Source organism: Sebastes fasciatus, chromosome 8 (assembly GCF_043250625.1).
Source record: "Sebastes fasciatus isolate fSebFas1 chromosome 8, fSebFas1.pri, whole genome shotgun sequence".
NCBI lineage: Eukaryota > Metazoa > Chordata > Actinopteri > Perciformes > Sebastidae > Sebastes > Sebastes fasciatus.
Genome location: NC_133802.1, coordinates 18179304 through 18193778, shown reverse-complemented (window position 1 = coordinate 18193778; position 14475 = coordinate 18179304). Strand labels below are relative to the sequence as shown.

At 37.9% G+C, this 14475-nt stretch overlaps 1 protein-coding gene across 4 annotated transcripts in view; it reads right to left on the bottom strand.

Moving 5' to 3' along the window:
• LOC141772718 (dystroglycan 1-like) overlaps positions 1-14475 on the bottom strand; it is a 74333-nt gene that overhangs the window by 13065 nt on the left and 46793 nt on the right. Inside the window, exon 1 of one of the 4 annotated variants that reach the window (XM_074644047.1) lies at positions 5340-5463. The exons of 1 other annotated variant lie outside the window; for it this stretch is intronic. The gene's annotated coding sequence lies outside the window, so the exon portion shown is untranslated. Of the gene's footprint in view, positions 1-1269; positions 1290-1415; positions 1812-5339; positions 5464-14475 lie in introns of those variants that run through there. 2 more of the 4 variants (XM_074644045.1, XM_074644049.1) reach the window with 2 other exon arrangements.

Below are 14475 nucleotides of genomic sequence, written 5' to 3'. Positions count from 1 at the left end.
TAAGATACCCTGTTAGATGAGTCAACACATCTCTTTTTCTGCAGAAATCAGACGTATCTAAAGCATGAAGGAAGAGTAAAACAATGCCAACTCTCAATCTCTGCTCTGCAAAAGCTTTCCCAACAAGTGCCCACTTTTATCTGAAAATTAGATGCATATTAATTCCCAGTTTATAATGATTGTGACATTACAAGCCACATGTGTTAAAGCAAACATAACATAAGGTTAAAGCAAAAGCTACAGGAACTAAAGTTAAACAAATTCAAGCCATCTAACAATAAGTTAACATTAGGCTACACCAGCCCTTTCCCAGTTTAAAACCACTCAAAAGATAAGATACCCTGTTAGATGAGTCAACACATCTCTTTTTCTGCAGAAATCAGAGGTATCTAAAGCATGAAGGAAGAGTAAAACAATGCTCAATCTCTGCTCTGCAAAGCTTTCCCAACAAGTGCCCACTTTTATCTGAAAATTGCACATTAATTCCCAGTTTATAATGGATTGTGACATTACAAGCCTCATGTGTTAAAGCAAACATAACATAAGGTTAAAGCAAAAGCTACAGGAACTAACATTAAACAAATGCAAGCTAACTAACAGTAAGTTAGTCTACACCAGAACCTCCCAGTTTAAAACCACTAAAAAGATAACATACCCTGTGTTTGAGGACAGTAAAAATGACATTTTTGTCGTGTGATTAAACAAAAGAAAGACATTAAAAAGCTTCAGGATTGACATGAAGTGTCCCAGTAGCCGGTCACTGTCTCACAGCTAACATTAGCTAACTAACTGGGCCCAGTTTCAGCAGTTGTCCTCCTTTTCTATTGGACTATGTAGACGAGGCCTTTTGTAAATGATAACGACGTTCAACCTTGATGAATCATTTAACAACCCCACACCAAGTAAACTCTGTCTTTATAAGAATATAAATCCCTAAAACCTGCCTTACAAAGGAGAGTAACTAGCTGCGCTTGATCCTGCATCTGTGCGTCGCTAGCGCAGAGATGCACCTGTTTTATTCTAGGAGGCTGCTGCTGCTGCTTGTTTCTGGAGCATCCACCACACAAATACCTATCTCTCTCTCTCTCTCAATACTGCAGCTAATGTGAGCTCAGTTAGGCTGCACTACTCATGCAGTATAACCTCCATAAAGCAGTGTTATTGTGAGCTTAAAAAAAGTCGAATAAAAAGCCCGGCTTGTGAGTGAGAAGCAGTGATAGCCGCCGAGCTAACTACACAAGCTAGATGGTGATATAAATATCTGGTTACCTGTCCTGCCAGAGGACGAGGTGTCTCCGTGTTAATCCTGTAAACGAGCCGAAGTTATAGCAACGATGACGAGGGTGGCATTTTAATAACCGCTGCTGCTGCTAAATAAAAAACCAGCGGACAGAAAAACACCCAAAAAGACTGACCTTGTTAGCGAGCTAACGTTAGCTACCTCTCGCCGTGATGTCTCCTCTTCCAGCCGGAGAGCGCCGCGGACACTTCTTCTTCCACAATGCCATTAAACATGCGCCTTTACCTCCTCAACTCAACACCACACACACAGATAGATATCCAGTAGAGAGTAGTAGAGCATCTGAGGGGAGAGTAGAGAGGGGGGATAGATAGATTGCTCTCTCTCTCAGGTGTTAGTTAATCTAGAGATAGTTTCACTGCTCTGTATTGTAAGTATGTCGGTATAACAACCCCTCCCTGGCTGCCTCTCTCTGTGCTCCTAGCAGACAGGTCTACAGGTTGAGGCCAATCGTGTGTGTGTACCAGCATGACTCCTCCTACCTTTTATTTAGGAAACATGCAGGTGAAAAGACAAACACACCTACATTGAGTGTTTACATGAACTGGTGTAGTTTAGTTGCACTCACAATTATATATAATATTTCAACCTTAAAGGTCCCATATTGTAGCCTGAGTGCCAGCAACTTTTCTTCTTTTCTTTTCTTTCCTTTAATGCATATTTTTTTTTATTTTTTGTTTATGTATTATTGTTTGTTATTATTCATATATGTAAGTATACATGCGTACAGTATATGGGTATGTGTATATGTGTGTAGGTATACATACTCCGTCCCGATTTATTCGCTATTATTATTGTTATTTCTTTTATCCATCTATTTATTTATTCATTTGTTTTTTGTTTTCCCTTCTCTGGGATTATTTAATGTAATTCCATGTGTACCACATTATCTCCATCACTACAAAGAGGAACAGGGGGGGTTAGGAAATACGGGTCTAGGACAAAACTGTTTCAAACATGTAAAACATGTATTTCTTTGTAGTTGTACTGCTTCATTGTACTTTTTGTGCCAATAAAAAAATCCCATATTGTAAAAAGTGAGATTTATTGTAAAGTAAGTTTAGGTGCTTTATAAATACTATGACAGTATCGAAACGTTCAATCCTTGGAGAAATACACACAGACCGTATTCAGAAACTGTGCCTTTGAAACAAGCCGTCAGGATTTCTGTCCCTTTGTGATGTCACAAATCTACAATATGAAGACCATTTCACAGTTTTAAACGTAAACATTGTAAATGTGTCCCAGTTTATTTCCTGTTGCAGTGTATGTGAATGTCATCAGCTGACAGGAAGTACACATGGACCCAAGCTTTTGCCTAGCAACGCAATTCTGTTGCAATTCCGTCAAAATGCGCTAAAACGGAGCGTTTCAGACAGAGTGTAAATACATGCATATTCAGGCTGACAGTATGAGGGAAAAAAAGTTTTTTTTTTAACAATACAGCATGTAAACGTGTTCTATTAGAAATATAAATTACAAGTATGAACCTGAAAATTAGTATAATATGGGACCTTTAAGTGAAACAATCACTTAGTGTTAAACTGTCTTGACATGAAGGCAAGTAGACTAGTGAGACAAATATACTTAAAGGTCCCATATCATGCTCATTTTCAGGTTCATACTTGTATTTTCTGTTTCTACTAGAACATGTTTAAATGCTGCAATGTTACAAAAAAACTTTATTTTCCTCATACTGTCTGCCTGAATATACCTGTATTTATCTTCTGTCTGAAACGCTCTGTTTTAGCTCATTTCAACGGAATTGTGTTTGATAGGCAACAGCTTGGGTCCATGTTTACTTCCTGTCAGCTGATGTTATTTACATCCAATGCAACAGGAAATAAATTGGGACACATTTAGAATGTTTATGTATGAAAAACGTGTAACGGTCTAAATATTGTATATTTGTGACATCACAAATAGACAGAAATCCTAACGGCTTGTTTCAAACGTACAATTACTGAATACGGGCTATGTGTATTTCTCCGTATATTGAGCGTTTTGATAGTTTAACAGTATTTATAAAGCACTTAAATCTGCTTTATAATATAAAAGACATAAAAATCTCACTTTTTACAATATGGGACCTTTAACAGATAATACCTTTTGATAAGTTCTCTTTGGTGGAAAAAAAAATGCATTCAGACTTCCTGTATAGCTCTGTGACAGCTTCATTATATTTCTGAGAACATTCAACACAATTTAGTAGCCTGAAAGTAGCCTGTGTGGGTGTTTCTGCAACTACGGGCATTGAATTTTGGATTTATGTTGAAATTTGCAGTGCAATGCTTGATAAATATATATAGTGACCCATCCTAACATAAAAAATAATTACTACATAATGTGATTTAATAAAATTTATTTAGCATTTTAGCAGTCCAAACACCACTTTTCGTCACCAGCTGTGGTCTCAATGTTGAGATATGTAAAATGTGCAAATTCAATGATAATATGAATTTTTTTCAAATGGAATTGTTTCATATACATATTACTTTTTCACCATATTAAAAATATTTCTTTTGTTTACAAATCATTTATTGATTTTTTTTCATCTAAATTGCACCCACACTTCTGAGTCCTTACCGCAACACTTAATGTCAAGGTAAAAGTTTTATTCAAAGCCAAACAAATCTAGTTTCTATGGAAACAGAGGTTAGCAAGTGCACACATGGATGACAGGCTGGGCCACCCATAGGTGAACCTCAAGATCCAGAAAAACAAGATCACCATTTCTTCTGAAGTATTTATTGTGTGTCCTTACCATACAGCTTAGTAATTGTGTATTTTGAACTACATTAAAAAAATATTAATGTTGAATTCATGTATATAAGATGCTAAGAGTCAAAGCTAACGTAGCAGACTTTACTAGCTGCCATTTATCTGCAATATTAACAAAAAATATAATTTCCCCAACATGTCCTTACAACAGCTTTAGGTGTTGCGGTAAGGGTATTAAAATTGCGATATCTGTCATAAAACACAACATATTTTATTGTTTATAAAGACTGACGTCTATGGTTACGGTCAATTTTTCAGGGTGTATTTTAAAAAAAAATTTTTATATCAATATTTACAATAACGCACAAAGCATGATGAAAATGAATTCAAATGTTATAGAAATATTATAGAAATTTAAAAAGCAAATTGTATAAAATTAACATTATTGTAATGTAAGGTAAGGACATTTAGTATAGGAACAAGTGATGAAAAACATAAAAAATAAACAAGTTACATTTGTTTGTTTTTTTAATTTGGGAGAGTCAACCGTAGTTGCAGAAACAACCTTGTACAGGACCATGGCACCATAAGCATAATTAATTAATTTTCAGGTTGTAAAAATGTGATATAAAACTGCAAGGTATTTCTATTAACATTTTATCATATTAATATGACAAGACAAACATACAACAGAGCAATATCCTTGCTTCCTTCTCCTGTGACTTTGCTTAGCAACTATCAGCCAACAGATAAGGCCAGGACCTTCATGGCTTTATTTCCTGCCATGCACACAGATAACATATGCTTGTATTTTCACAATACAATAAGCATTAGATAAATTCATGTATTATTTGTAGCCTAGTACAAAAGTTTTACTCACTCAGATATAATCATGGCTTATCACATTTGACAATTTACAGCTGGTAGATATTTCTTAAGTGCTGGCCTTTCTCAAAGGACGCTTTAATAAGATCTATTAGATCTGATTTAAGTCAGTTTTTTTAATCGAGCCCTTCATCACAAGTATATCTGAAAGGACTTTACAGAGAAGGAGCCTACTTTGATCTGACAAAAAAAAAAATCGGCTCATGATAAAATGATCCAGGACAGAATGCAACAAAGGGAATTAAACACAGTAGTACGTTTGAATGACATAAAGTTATCGTAAAATCTGACCTCATAGCCTTCCTTGTAATAAAAAATTAAAAACTTAGACAGTGAAGACAAGTATCTCTCTGCAGAGCCTGTTCTGTTTTTGTGAAAATGTGTCTCTATGATGATGATTAAAAACACCAATTACAAAAGTACTTCCACCTACTTTGATGTCCTTAAATGCACCCCTGAAGAAATCTCTCTGATACTGTATCTAGTGTCTTCCACGGGGTTTATTGTGACATACTTAAATTGGTTTTCTAAAGTCAAAGTCACGCAGTTGAGATGAGGACTATTCACGGTTTAAAGGTTATATTTGTTCAAAGAACTGTGTAGAAATGATTAACAGCAGAGTGACTTATTTTCTGTTTGTGCAGTTTAAAAAAGATGTCAGTATTATATCTTATCTTCAAAACATTTATACATCCCATTTTCGCTCTAAATTCACGTTTCTTTGTCAATGCAAAAGTTCCATTTTGTTATCAATACTCATAATGTCATGGGTGGAAAACCAAACTTCAGAGGAAGCAAACATCAGCTGAATGAGGAATATTGTGGGGATTTATTGACACGGTGTGAAGGGTATCTTAGCACAGACGGCTTATCATACAGCCGTGTTGCACACAGTTTGCAATAATGTGCATTTGCATCGGTGCATTCAGGCTCGCTGAGTGAATATTAGTCACAAGATTCAAGCATGTGGTTGTTTAAGGGGTTCAAACGTTCAAGGATGAAGTGTTGTCAGGTGAAATAATTATAGTTAAAGTATATGTCTGTGCTTAAATATATTAACTCCTCTGCAAAACACGTCATTCAATATTGTCTGTTACCCAGTGGTGGAAGAAGTACTCTGTTACAACCTACATTTAAGATTTAAGTAAAAGTACTTCCTGGGCAGAATAGTCCCTTTCAGAGAGTTGTATTATTATACATATGATAATGTTATTACTGATGCTTTAACACATACAGCATTTTAAAGTTACAGCTGGTCGAGGTGGAGCACCTTTAAACTGCTTTATATACTGTTGGATAGTTGAATCTATAGCACAGCATCATATTTTATAAATTATATATTTTGTTGTCAAATAAGTGGAGTAAAAGGCACAATATTTCCCACTGAAATGTAGTGGACTAGAAAGTAGCAAAGCATTGGAATACTCAAGTAAAATATACCCCAAAATTGTACATAAGCACAGTACTTAGAGTAAATGTACTTAATTATCTTACACCACTGCTCAATTAATGTTATAGCAATCATGGAAATATGCTACAGTTAATTTTGGTTTATGAATTTGTGGAGCAGCCATTCAATCCACGTCCTGCTCTCCGGCTTACTGCACTGCAAAAGATTCCTTGAGATTACTTTTCTTCACCTTGATGACTTCCTACCTTCCCCTTTTTAAGGCGGAACAGACACGTACAAAGAAGGTGACATTTCTTTGTCAAGATCTCTTTGAGCTTATGTGAACGGTTATATTAGCCTGCATTATTATGGTTTTAAATAGGGCATGAGCTCTATTGGGAACAATACTTGAAAGAGGAAGGGAAAGTTTAAAGAAAGAGGAACGTCTCCCAGACTGACAGTCAGTGTTGAAGAAGAGGCAAACAGCACAGTAAAAAAAAAAAAAAAAAACTTGAAAATGAAACAACAATCACAGATGTCATTATGCTGCCAAATGTGTCTGTGGAAATGGGCATTCTTATCATTCACTTTGCCAACAAATGATTTGATGTCTTTTACTCTGCAGAAAATGTTTGCATGAAATATGTGATGCCATTTATGCGCTGCCATCATCATACATTATCATAAACTATAAACTGTACGAATATCTCGGAGCAAGAATTGACTCGATGTCCATAGCAACAAAGCCTTCATGTACTAATAATATACTAATGTGTCTGAAATAAAGTTGAATTGAATAATAAAACCCTTGGCGAGCATGATTAGGATTTTAAGATAGAGCAACGGAGCCTGTCTGTAATAGTTCACAGACCTGTCAGTCATCCTTATCCCGCTGACTCTTTGTTCACCCCTGCAAGGCAACAGTATGAACAAGGAGCAGTCATGTTGTATCTACATGTAGACTTGAGAGAATAGATTGGAAATAATCTATATTACTGTTCTATTCAAACTGAACATGCACAAGTTAGTTCCCCAATACATATGTAGAATGTATTATCATGTAGATGTTCAATTTCCTAATCATAGGTTACAATACAAGGACAATATTGCCAAAGCGTCATAACACATTGAGAGTAACGATTTGTAATTGTGTTATACCTCTTAATTGTCTCTAAATCTAATGAATACACCATCAGCACTGACTAAATATGTAAATTGTGTCAATGTCAGCAGAGACGAATACATGCATCTCCTAGCAGTTGCTGTTCTCTCGCCCTATTGTTTACACTTGAGGCATGTTATGGATGAGGGATTTCCATTGCAAATGCAACAGCCAGCTCTCATTTTGCCAAAACACACACACATACACAAAAACACCTGCAGGCCTAGTAGACCATGATAGCCCCGCCGCAGAGGGGCTTTCATGTGATTGCACATATCAATCTGACTCTTGATGTGTGAGCACAGAGCGAGAAAGAGAGCGGATTACGAATCAGCTGACTCCCCACATTTTCTTCCAAGTGACTTATTAGAAGGGTTATTCTGAGCGGACTGTTGGACCGCAGAGGGGGGGGGTTTGGCTGAGTAAGACCCACAGCGGAGCCAATCTCCTCTTTCTCACAATGGTAGATCACTTTAGACAACCCTTCTCGGTTTCACTTAATAACAAACGGAAAGACCGTTTCTGCTTTTTATATGTTGTGCTCAATCTTTTTCACCCACAATTCTTGTCACGCTGTAATAGTTTTTGTTTGGTTCTCATAGGGCTGCAGTGATTTGCAGGGCCATTGCGTCACAATCAACGTTGAATGTCAGCAACTCGTCAGTTACCTGTTCAAAGTTTAGTTTTTTGGTCTGCAGTGGGTGTCTGCTTGCTCCGTCACTTTGTTATGTGGAGCTGATAATAGAACAGGAAGAAGGAGGATTTCCTTTCAGCACAGTACTGAGCACTGTTCCTGTTTGTGCCTGCCCCCAGTTATCTGTTCTCGCTGCTCAGCACAAATAAGGTTTTCCAAGAGGTACCATCATCACTGGTGCATACTGATTGTTAGCAAGCCACCGCTCTGTGGAAACATCCTCTTTAGTGTTACAAAAAACTAATTATTCATGTCTTATTGAAAAGCAAATTGGAGCTCGTAGTTTCATCTTGTCATATTTACATGTATTTCAGTGTAAATTAATCTCATCCAAGTCTCGCTGAGGCAAGTTAGCCGATAATTCGCAAATTACACTGCATAATTAATCCACCATCAGAGGACCCCGAAGGCAATTACAGGGGATTGGACATTAGCAGTTCTGTACGTTCGACCAGCAGCAGATCAGGCCACTCCATTACAGGGTAAACATGCAGCTCTTGAGGAGACCTCATGCTAAATGCTAGTCTGAGGAAAAGCCCATAATGGCCTCAGTGATTGGGGTAATAGTTTCCTTATCAGAGACAAACAGGCCTAATGGCTATGAAACACATCAAGAGGACATCAGCAAATATAGAAATCAGCAAATGGCATGGCCACAGGATGACCCCGATGAAGAGCAGATATCAAATCAAAACCCGATTACTGGATACTCATTAGCTCCTAAATGTGTACTGCGACTCTTTAGCAGTTGCATGAAATACCCTTAATGCAATCCATCAGTGCTGTAATATGATTACACAGTCATAAGTTTTAGTCCTTGGAAATGCTTTGCACATTTGAACTATGATACAATATTCACCTACCGGTTCTCATCAATTCCTTATAGAGTGCTGCAGAGATGACTTATGTTTGTAGGCCAACCCAGACATTAGCAGCGCCCTGGTTCCCTCGACAAAAAGACAATGGGATTTTTCTGGTTTTGGGTTTTGGACTATTGCAGAAAATAAGCTCTGTGGTGAACAAATGTTTTTGATACCTGCATGTTTTGTTCGGGCAAAATAATCTCCACAAGTGAGCACCACTTTTTTTTATGATTTGTGACGCATAAATGCAATCGCTAGAAGTAAAAACATAGCGTTAGGCTATAAACGATAGTCGCATGACTTCACATCACCACCGCTAAGTTAAAGACGGACTAGTGTTTGGCGTGATGACGTTTAGTAGTCTCATTTAGCCACTTGTTAGCAACCACCATTTTTAAGACACGTAAAAGCTTCATATTCATGAGTGGAATATTTACTGACGTATATTTTATGTTGTGAACAAAACATTAAAATCTCTTCAGCGTGTGTTAACCACAGATCTTATTTCAGGCTTCTACCCAAAAACCCATTCAAAAAACCCATCGACTTCCAGACGAGGGAACCCGACTCATTCCTGCACCACCTCATTTGGAAAAGTTTAGTAACTAAAGTAATCAGTTTAATAGCTACAACCTTAGAAACATAGGCCTGTAGTTTAGTTCAGTTATGAATGTAATTCGTCTTCTAATGACAAAGGAATAATTTGAATGAAGTGACAGGATTACAATGATGGCACTGTGATATGGCATGTTACCTAAATATACTCATTTTTAACCATGCAAGCAGCATGACTCTACGGATGTGTCCGTCCGTAGGTCCCAACCGGTCGAGGCAGATGGCCGCCCGCACAGAGCCGGGTTCTGCCCAAGGTTTCTACCAGCTAAAGGGGAGTTTTTCCTTGCCATTGTCGCATAAGAATGCAGCTCATGGGCGATCTCTTGTTGGGTCTCTAGATTACTTCTGTTATGATTTGACGCTATATAAAAATAAGTTGAATTGAGGTCCACCACTTTAGTCCAGACTGAAATATCTCAACAACTATCTAATGGATTACCATGAAATTTGGCACAGATATTGATGGTCCTCAGAGGATGACGCCGACTGACTTTGGTGATCCTCTGACTTTCCTTAGTGCCAACATGAGGATGACAGTTTTGTCTTTTAGTGAATTGTTTTAGCATCTATTGATGTTATGGATCGCCATGAAACTTGATTTAGACATTCATGACCCGCTTTGGATGCGTGTCAAATCCCTGCACAGAGTGACAAGCCTGCTCAGTGTAACCTGACTCTGTGTCCCCTCCTGTTACCTCTCTGGTCTAGATAATCATCACCTTCCTGTGTTTTCTGTCCTCGGCGGGCTGAGATTTATTAACTAGCAAACAACGTGTAAGGTCTCAGGAATGTGCTCCAGTTTCGTCCATTGAACCTGACGGTGACTGGCACTCACGCCTAACGTGGCGGGCAGCTCTGTCTCGGTAAGTCTGCTTGGGCTGCCAAGTGTGTGGAGCAGTGCTCCTGCTTAATGTCTGTTTGAGGCCCTGGGCTTAGGGGCGATGGAAATGGGGAGAAAGCACAGAGAGACCCAACGTCGGGTCCCAGGTGTGCACTTAACGCCACCTATCAATTCCAGCCCGGGGTGAGGGAGACTACAAGTCAGATCAAATCATGAGTCAGAGCCGGAGGATGCATTTCAGCCTACCTTATTGCCTGGCTAGTCACATGATAACAGCACAGACTGAGACGAAATGAGTCAACGGCAACGGGAATCACAGCCACATATCCATCCAGGTGTTATGTGGGAAAGTGCGAATTGAATCTAGACTCTGGGGCGTATCACTCATAATCCCATGTTACAGTCATAAATATGATAAGAGACGACCAAAGAGAAGAAGAAAAAAACATCAGCTGCGCTCAAGGAGAAGGAATGGCAGCATCTGAAGCTTGCTATTATGTGGCTCCCCATATCCACCCACTGCTTGGTCCAAGGCTGTCTGTGCCGCTTAGCTCTGGCACAGGGACTCTCTGTGATACAGCAGAGCTCTCAGTGCAGGGAGTGCGGTGCCGATGCCAAAGTCCTGTTATCCAAATCCGTCGGCACCGTCTCATTTAACAGATAAGAGGCTAATCTACAGGGTGGGCAGGAGATAGACCTACAAATACAAGGCCCCTCTTGTTGCTCGCTCGCCATTCTCCACATTCCTGGAATGTGTATAGGCATGTGCAGCCAAACAAAACCTTAAGGATCTTTTTCCTTTATCCCCACAGGCTCAGATGTGCTGTTATAGAATGCAAATCACAATGCATTTGTTCTATTTATCTGCCTGAATTGTTTTTAATCTTAGAGATGTAAATTACAGCCGTCGCTGCAAAATATAATACCAGGAAACAATCATAGCTCCAAGCAGCACAGCAATGCTGGTACAAAGACTTTTATATTAGTATAGTTAATCAGTGTCCAACACAAAATGGTTTGTAGTCGCCTCATCCAACTGGAATTTCTGAGTATTTACAATACGGGTGGATGCATTGCGTAAAGATTTGCTGATGGAAAATAATCTATGACTCTAGTATCTTAAACGTCAAGTCATCAGTCTTTACTCCATCATCAACACAGTTTCAACACCAATAATACTTTTTCCAACACCTTACTTTGAGAAACAGCGTAAGCGTTAAGCATGCTTTTCTACAAAACCCTTTTAAAGATGAATACAAGTAGCCAAAGTTCTCCCGTGTTAAACACTAGCAGCCACACAAGAATGTTGCATAAAATTAAGATTGCTGGGCTAGCAAGGGGTTAGTAACACACTCTCAATTACTTAGAAAACACACAATAAACTATTATGAAATGATAACCTCTAAATATGAGGTAGGTCAAAAACATTTCTTTAAGTATTTGCAGGTGAGAAGTTACCTCATGAAACATTTAGAAGAGGACAAATGAAAAAAGGATTTAATACAATACATGGTTTAAAAATAGAAATAAAGCTAATGGAAATCTTTCAAATATTTATAAAATCATTGTAGATAATGAAGTAAAAGAGAAATGAGTGGAAAATTAAAGATATCACAATCAAAATACTGGAGGGAATTTGCTTGGAAAGTGAGTATGAGATAATTTATGATGCCTTAAGTATGGGAAATGTTACCCCTTAGCAGGGACTAGTTGCTGGAGAGGATGTGGGGAACAAGAAACGAACCATACACATACACACTTTACATGTCCACCATTGATTCTCTTTTGGGAAGAGGTGGGGGAAAAAAAACATATACATATATATATATATATATATATATATATATATATATATATATATTTATTTTTTTACCTAAAAAAACCTCTGAAACTATTATATTATTGATTTACTAGGAAAGATAAAATTGTCGGACATATTGCGTGTAACAGCCATGAAGCAGGTGACAAGGACATGGAAACAGTCAAATACACCAAAACCAAATTCATGGCGATCAACAATAGAGCAAATTTTAGACATGGAAAAATTGGAATAAGATTTATCCCAAAAATAGACTTCATAAAATGACATATTATTTCAATCTAGCCCAAGAGAGGTCAACAATTGTCTGGAAGATGATGAAAGAAACATTACAATAAAGTAATAAAAAGGAATGTTGCCTGAATAAAATCGATTGATTTAAATCGAACACTATCTGATCAAACAATAAGTAAACAACCTGACAATACTTGCAAGTTTTCTACACTCAATGCTACTGAGACATTTCAGTTGTTGCCAAATCATTTTGAGTTTTAATACCCAGCGCTAATCCCCAGTTCAGCTGCTCAGCTCCCAACAGCAGAATATTGTGGCCCTTGCTATTAGCTTCTAGTTGAATGCGTGTAACTGAACATGTGCTCAGCAACATACCGTGCGGGACAACAAAGGGTTAAAAACCAATGAATAAACAATGGATTCAATAATTAAAGCCCAGGGCACAGAAACAGGCACAAACTGGCACGCTAAGCAGCTCTCTAACAGTGTTTCTTGGTAATTGTTTCTGTCCTTTTGTTGGCTGCATAGTTAAACATTCAGCCTTTATCCTTTATGTCACTGATGGAGGCTAAAAGCGTTTGTCCTTTGCTCTCAATAAATGTGGCACAAAAAAAGTATACTAGGAGCTCATTATTCAGTCGCTGGACTGTGTGGATCTCATGTTATTTGAAGTTGCAAATGTATTCACAATGTCAGCAAATGCATTGCTCTCTTACGGTTCAACTGCAAACTTTCAATACTTTCCAAACTTACGAAAGAATTTACTACCACACTATTGTGGTATTGTGTACAAGTACAGTATTGTGCTCCGGCACAGATCTCATTACCTGTTTCCCCACCTCAGTGCACTTTCAAGATCAAAAGCTGTTTGAAGGTACTCTTCATACCTGTTACATGAGACTCAGCAGATAGCCCCGTCTCTGAAGTCACAGTCAAGAGCTTTGACGGGGCCCTGGGTTAAGAAGTTATTAGTAAGTTGTGTTAAAAGTTTGTTCCACACTTTTTTGTTCAAAATGCAGTGAAGATTCAAGAGTTACAATATTAAATCATGCTCCATATTTTCCTCAAAAGCAAAACAGATCATTTGGGGGTCTAATAATGCAGAATTAAAATGTCACATTCTTATTAGTAGTTTTAAGTTCTCGTTCCCCCTTTTGCACCTCTTTGAAACGAATGCCAGGACTTCCCACACTTTCCACCATACTTATCAGATCAGGTTCTTGCCTACAGGCTGTTTCCAACCACAACACTAGAAACCATACCGTCATAATGTTGCGTACATTGCATATTTGTGCACCTGCCGATGACACAGTACCCTGTGGCCCGTTTGAAACACAGCCTGGAAGAGCACTTCCTCTCACATCTGCCATGATCTCATCCTCAGTTTTTCTTTAAACACACAGTGAATTAAGGCACCTACGACCCAGGGCTGAGGTCTTGTTATTGAGACATTAAACAGTCCCACAGTTTTGCTGCATGATCATAAAAAACAGAGAAGAGGAGCTGCATGAAATCTCAATTTTTTTTAAGTGGTTCAATTAAAACTGGAACACAGTTTTGAACAAAGCTTCATTTATCTGGGTGCAGGAGGGGACTCATTATTATTAAATGAAAGAAAATTGAAGTAGTGATCTGTCTCTTCTATAAAACTACTGAGGGTATTAAAGGAAGTCTTGGCTCTTAAACAATCCTTTTAAAGTCCCATCTGTAGGTTTAAATTATGTTTAAGTGGTGTCATACATTTGAGATTCCTGTTTTACATCTCAGGACAAATTATTTCTTTGCAATTAATTACACTTAAAACAATGTCATCTCAGATCTCTGGAGACAGTTTTTAAAGCTGCAATGAATTAAGATATACTTTAAGTGTTTTATCACCTGTAAGGTGCGGGGACAAATCACACTAACATTTAAAAAAAAAAAGTAAATAATAGGTTTACTGGTTTCAAAG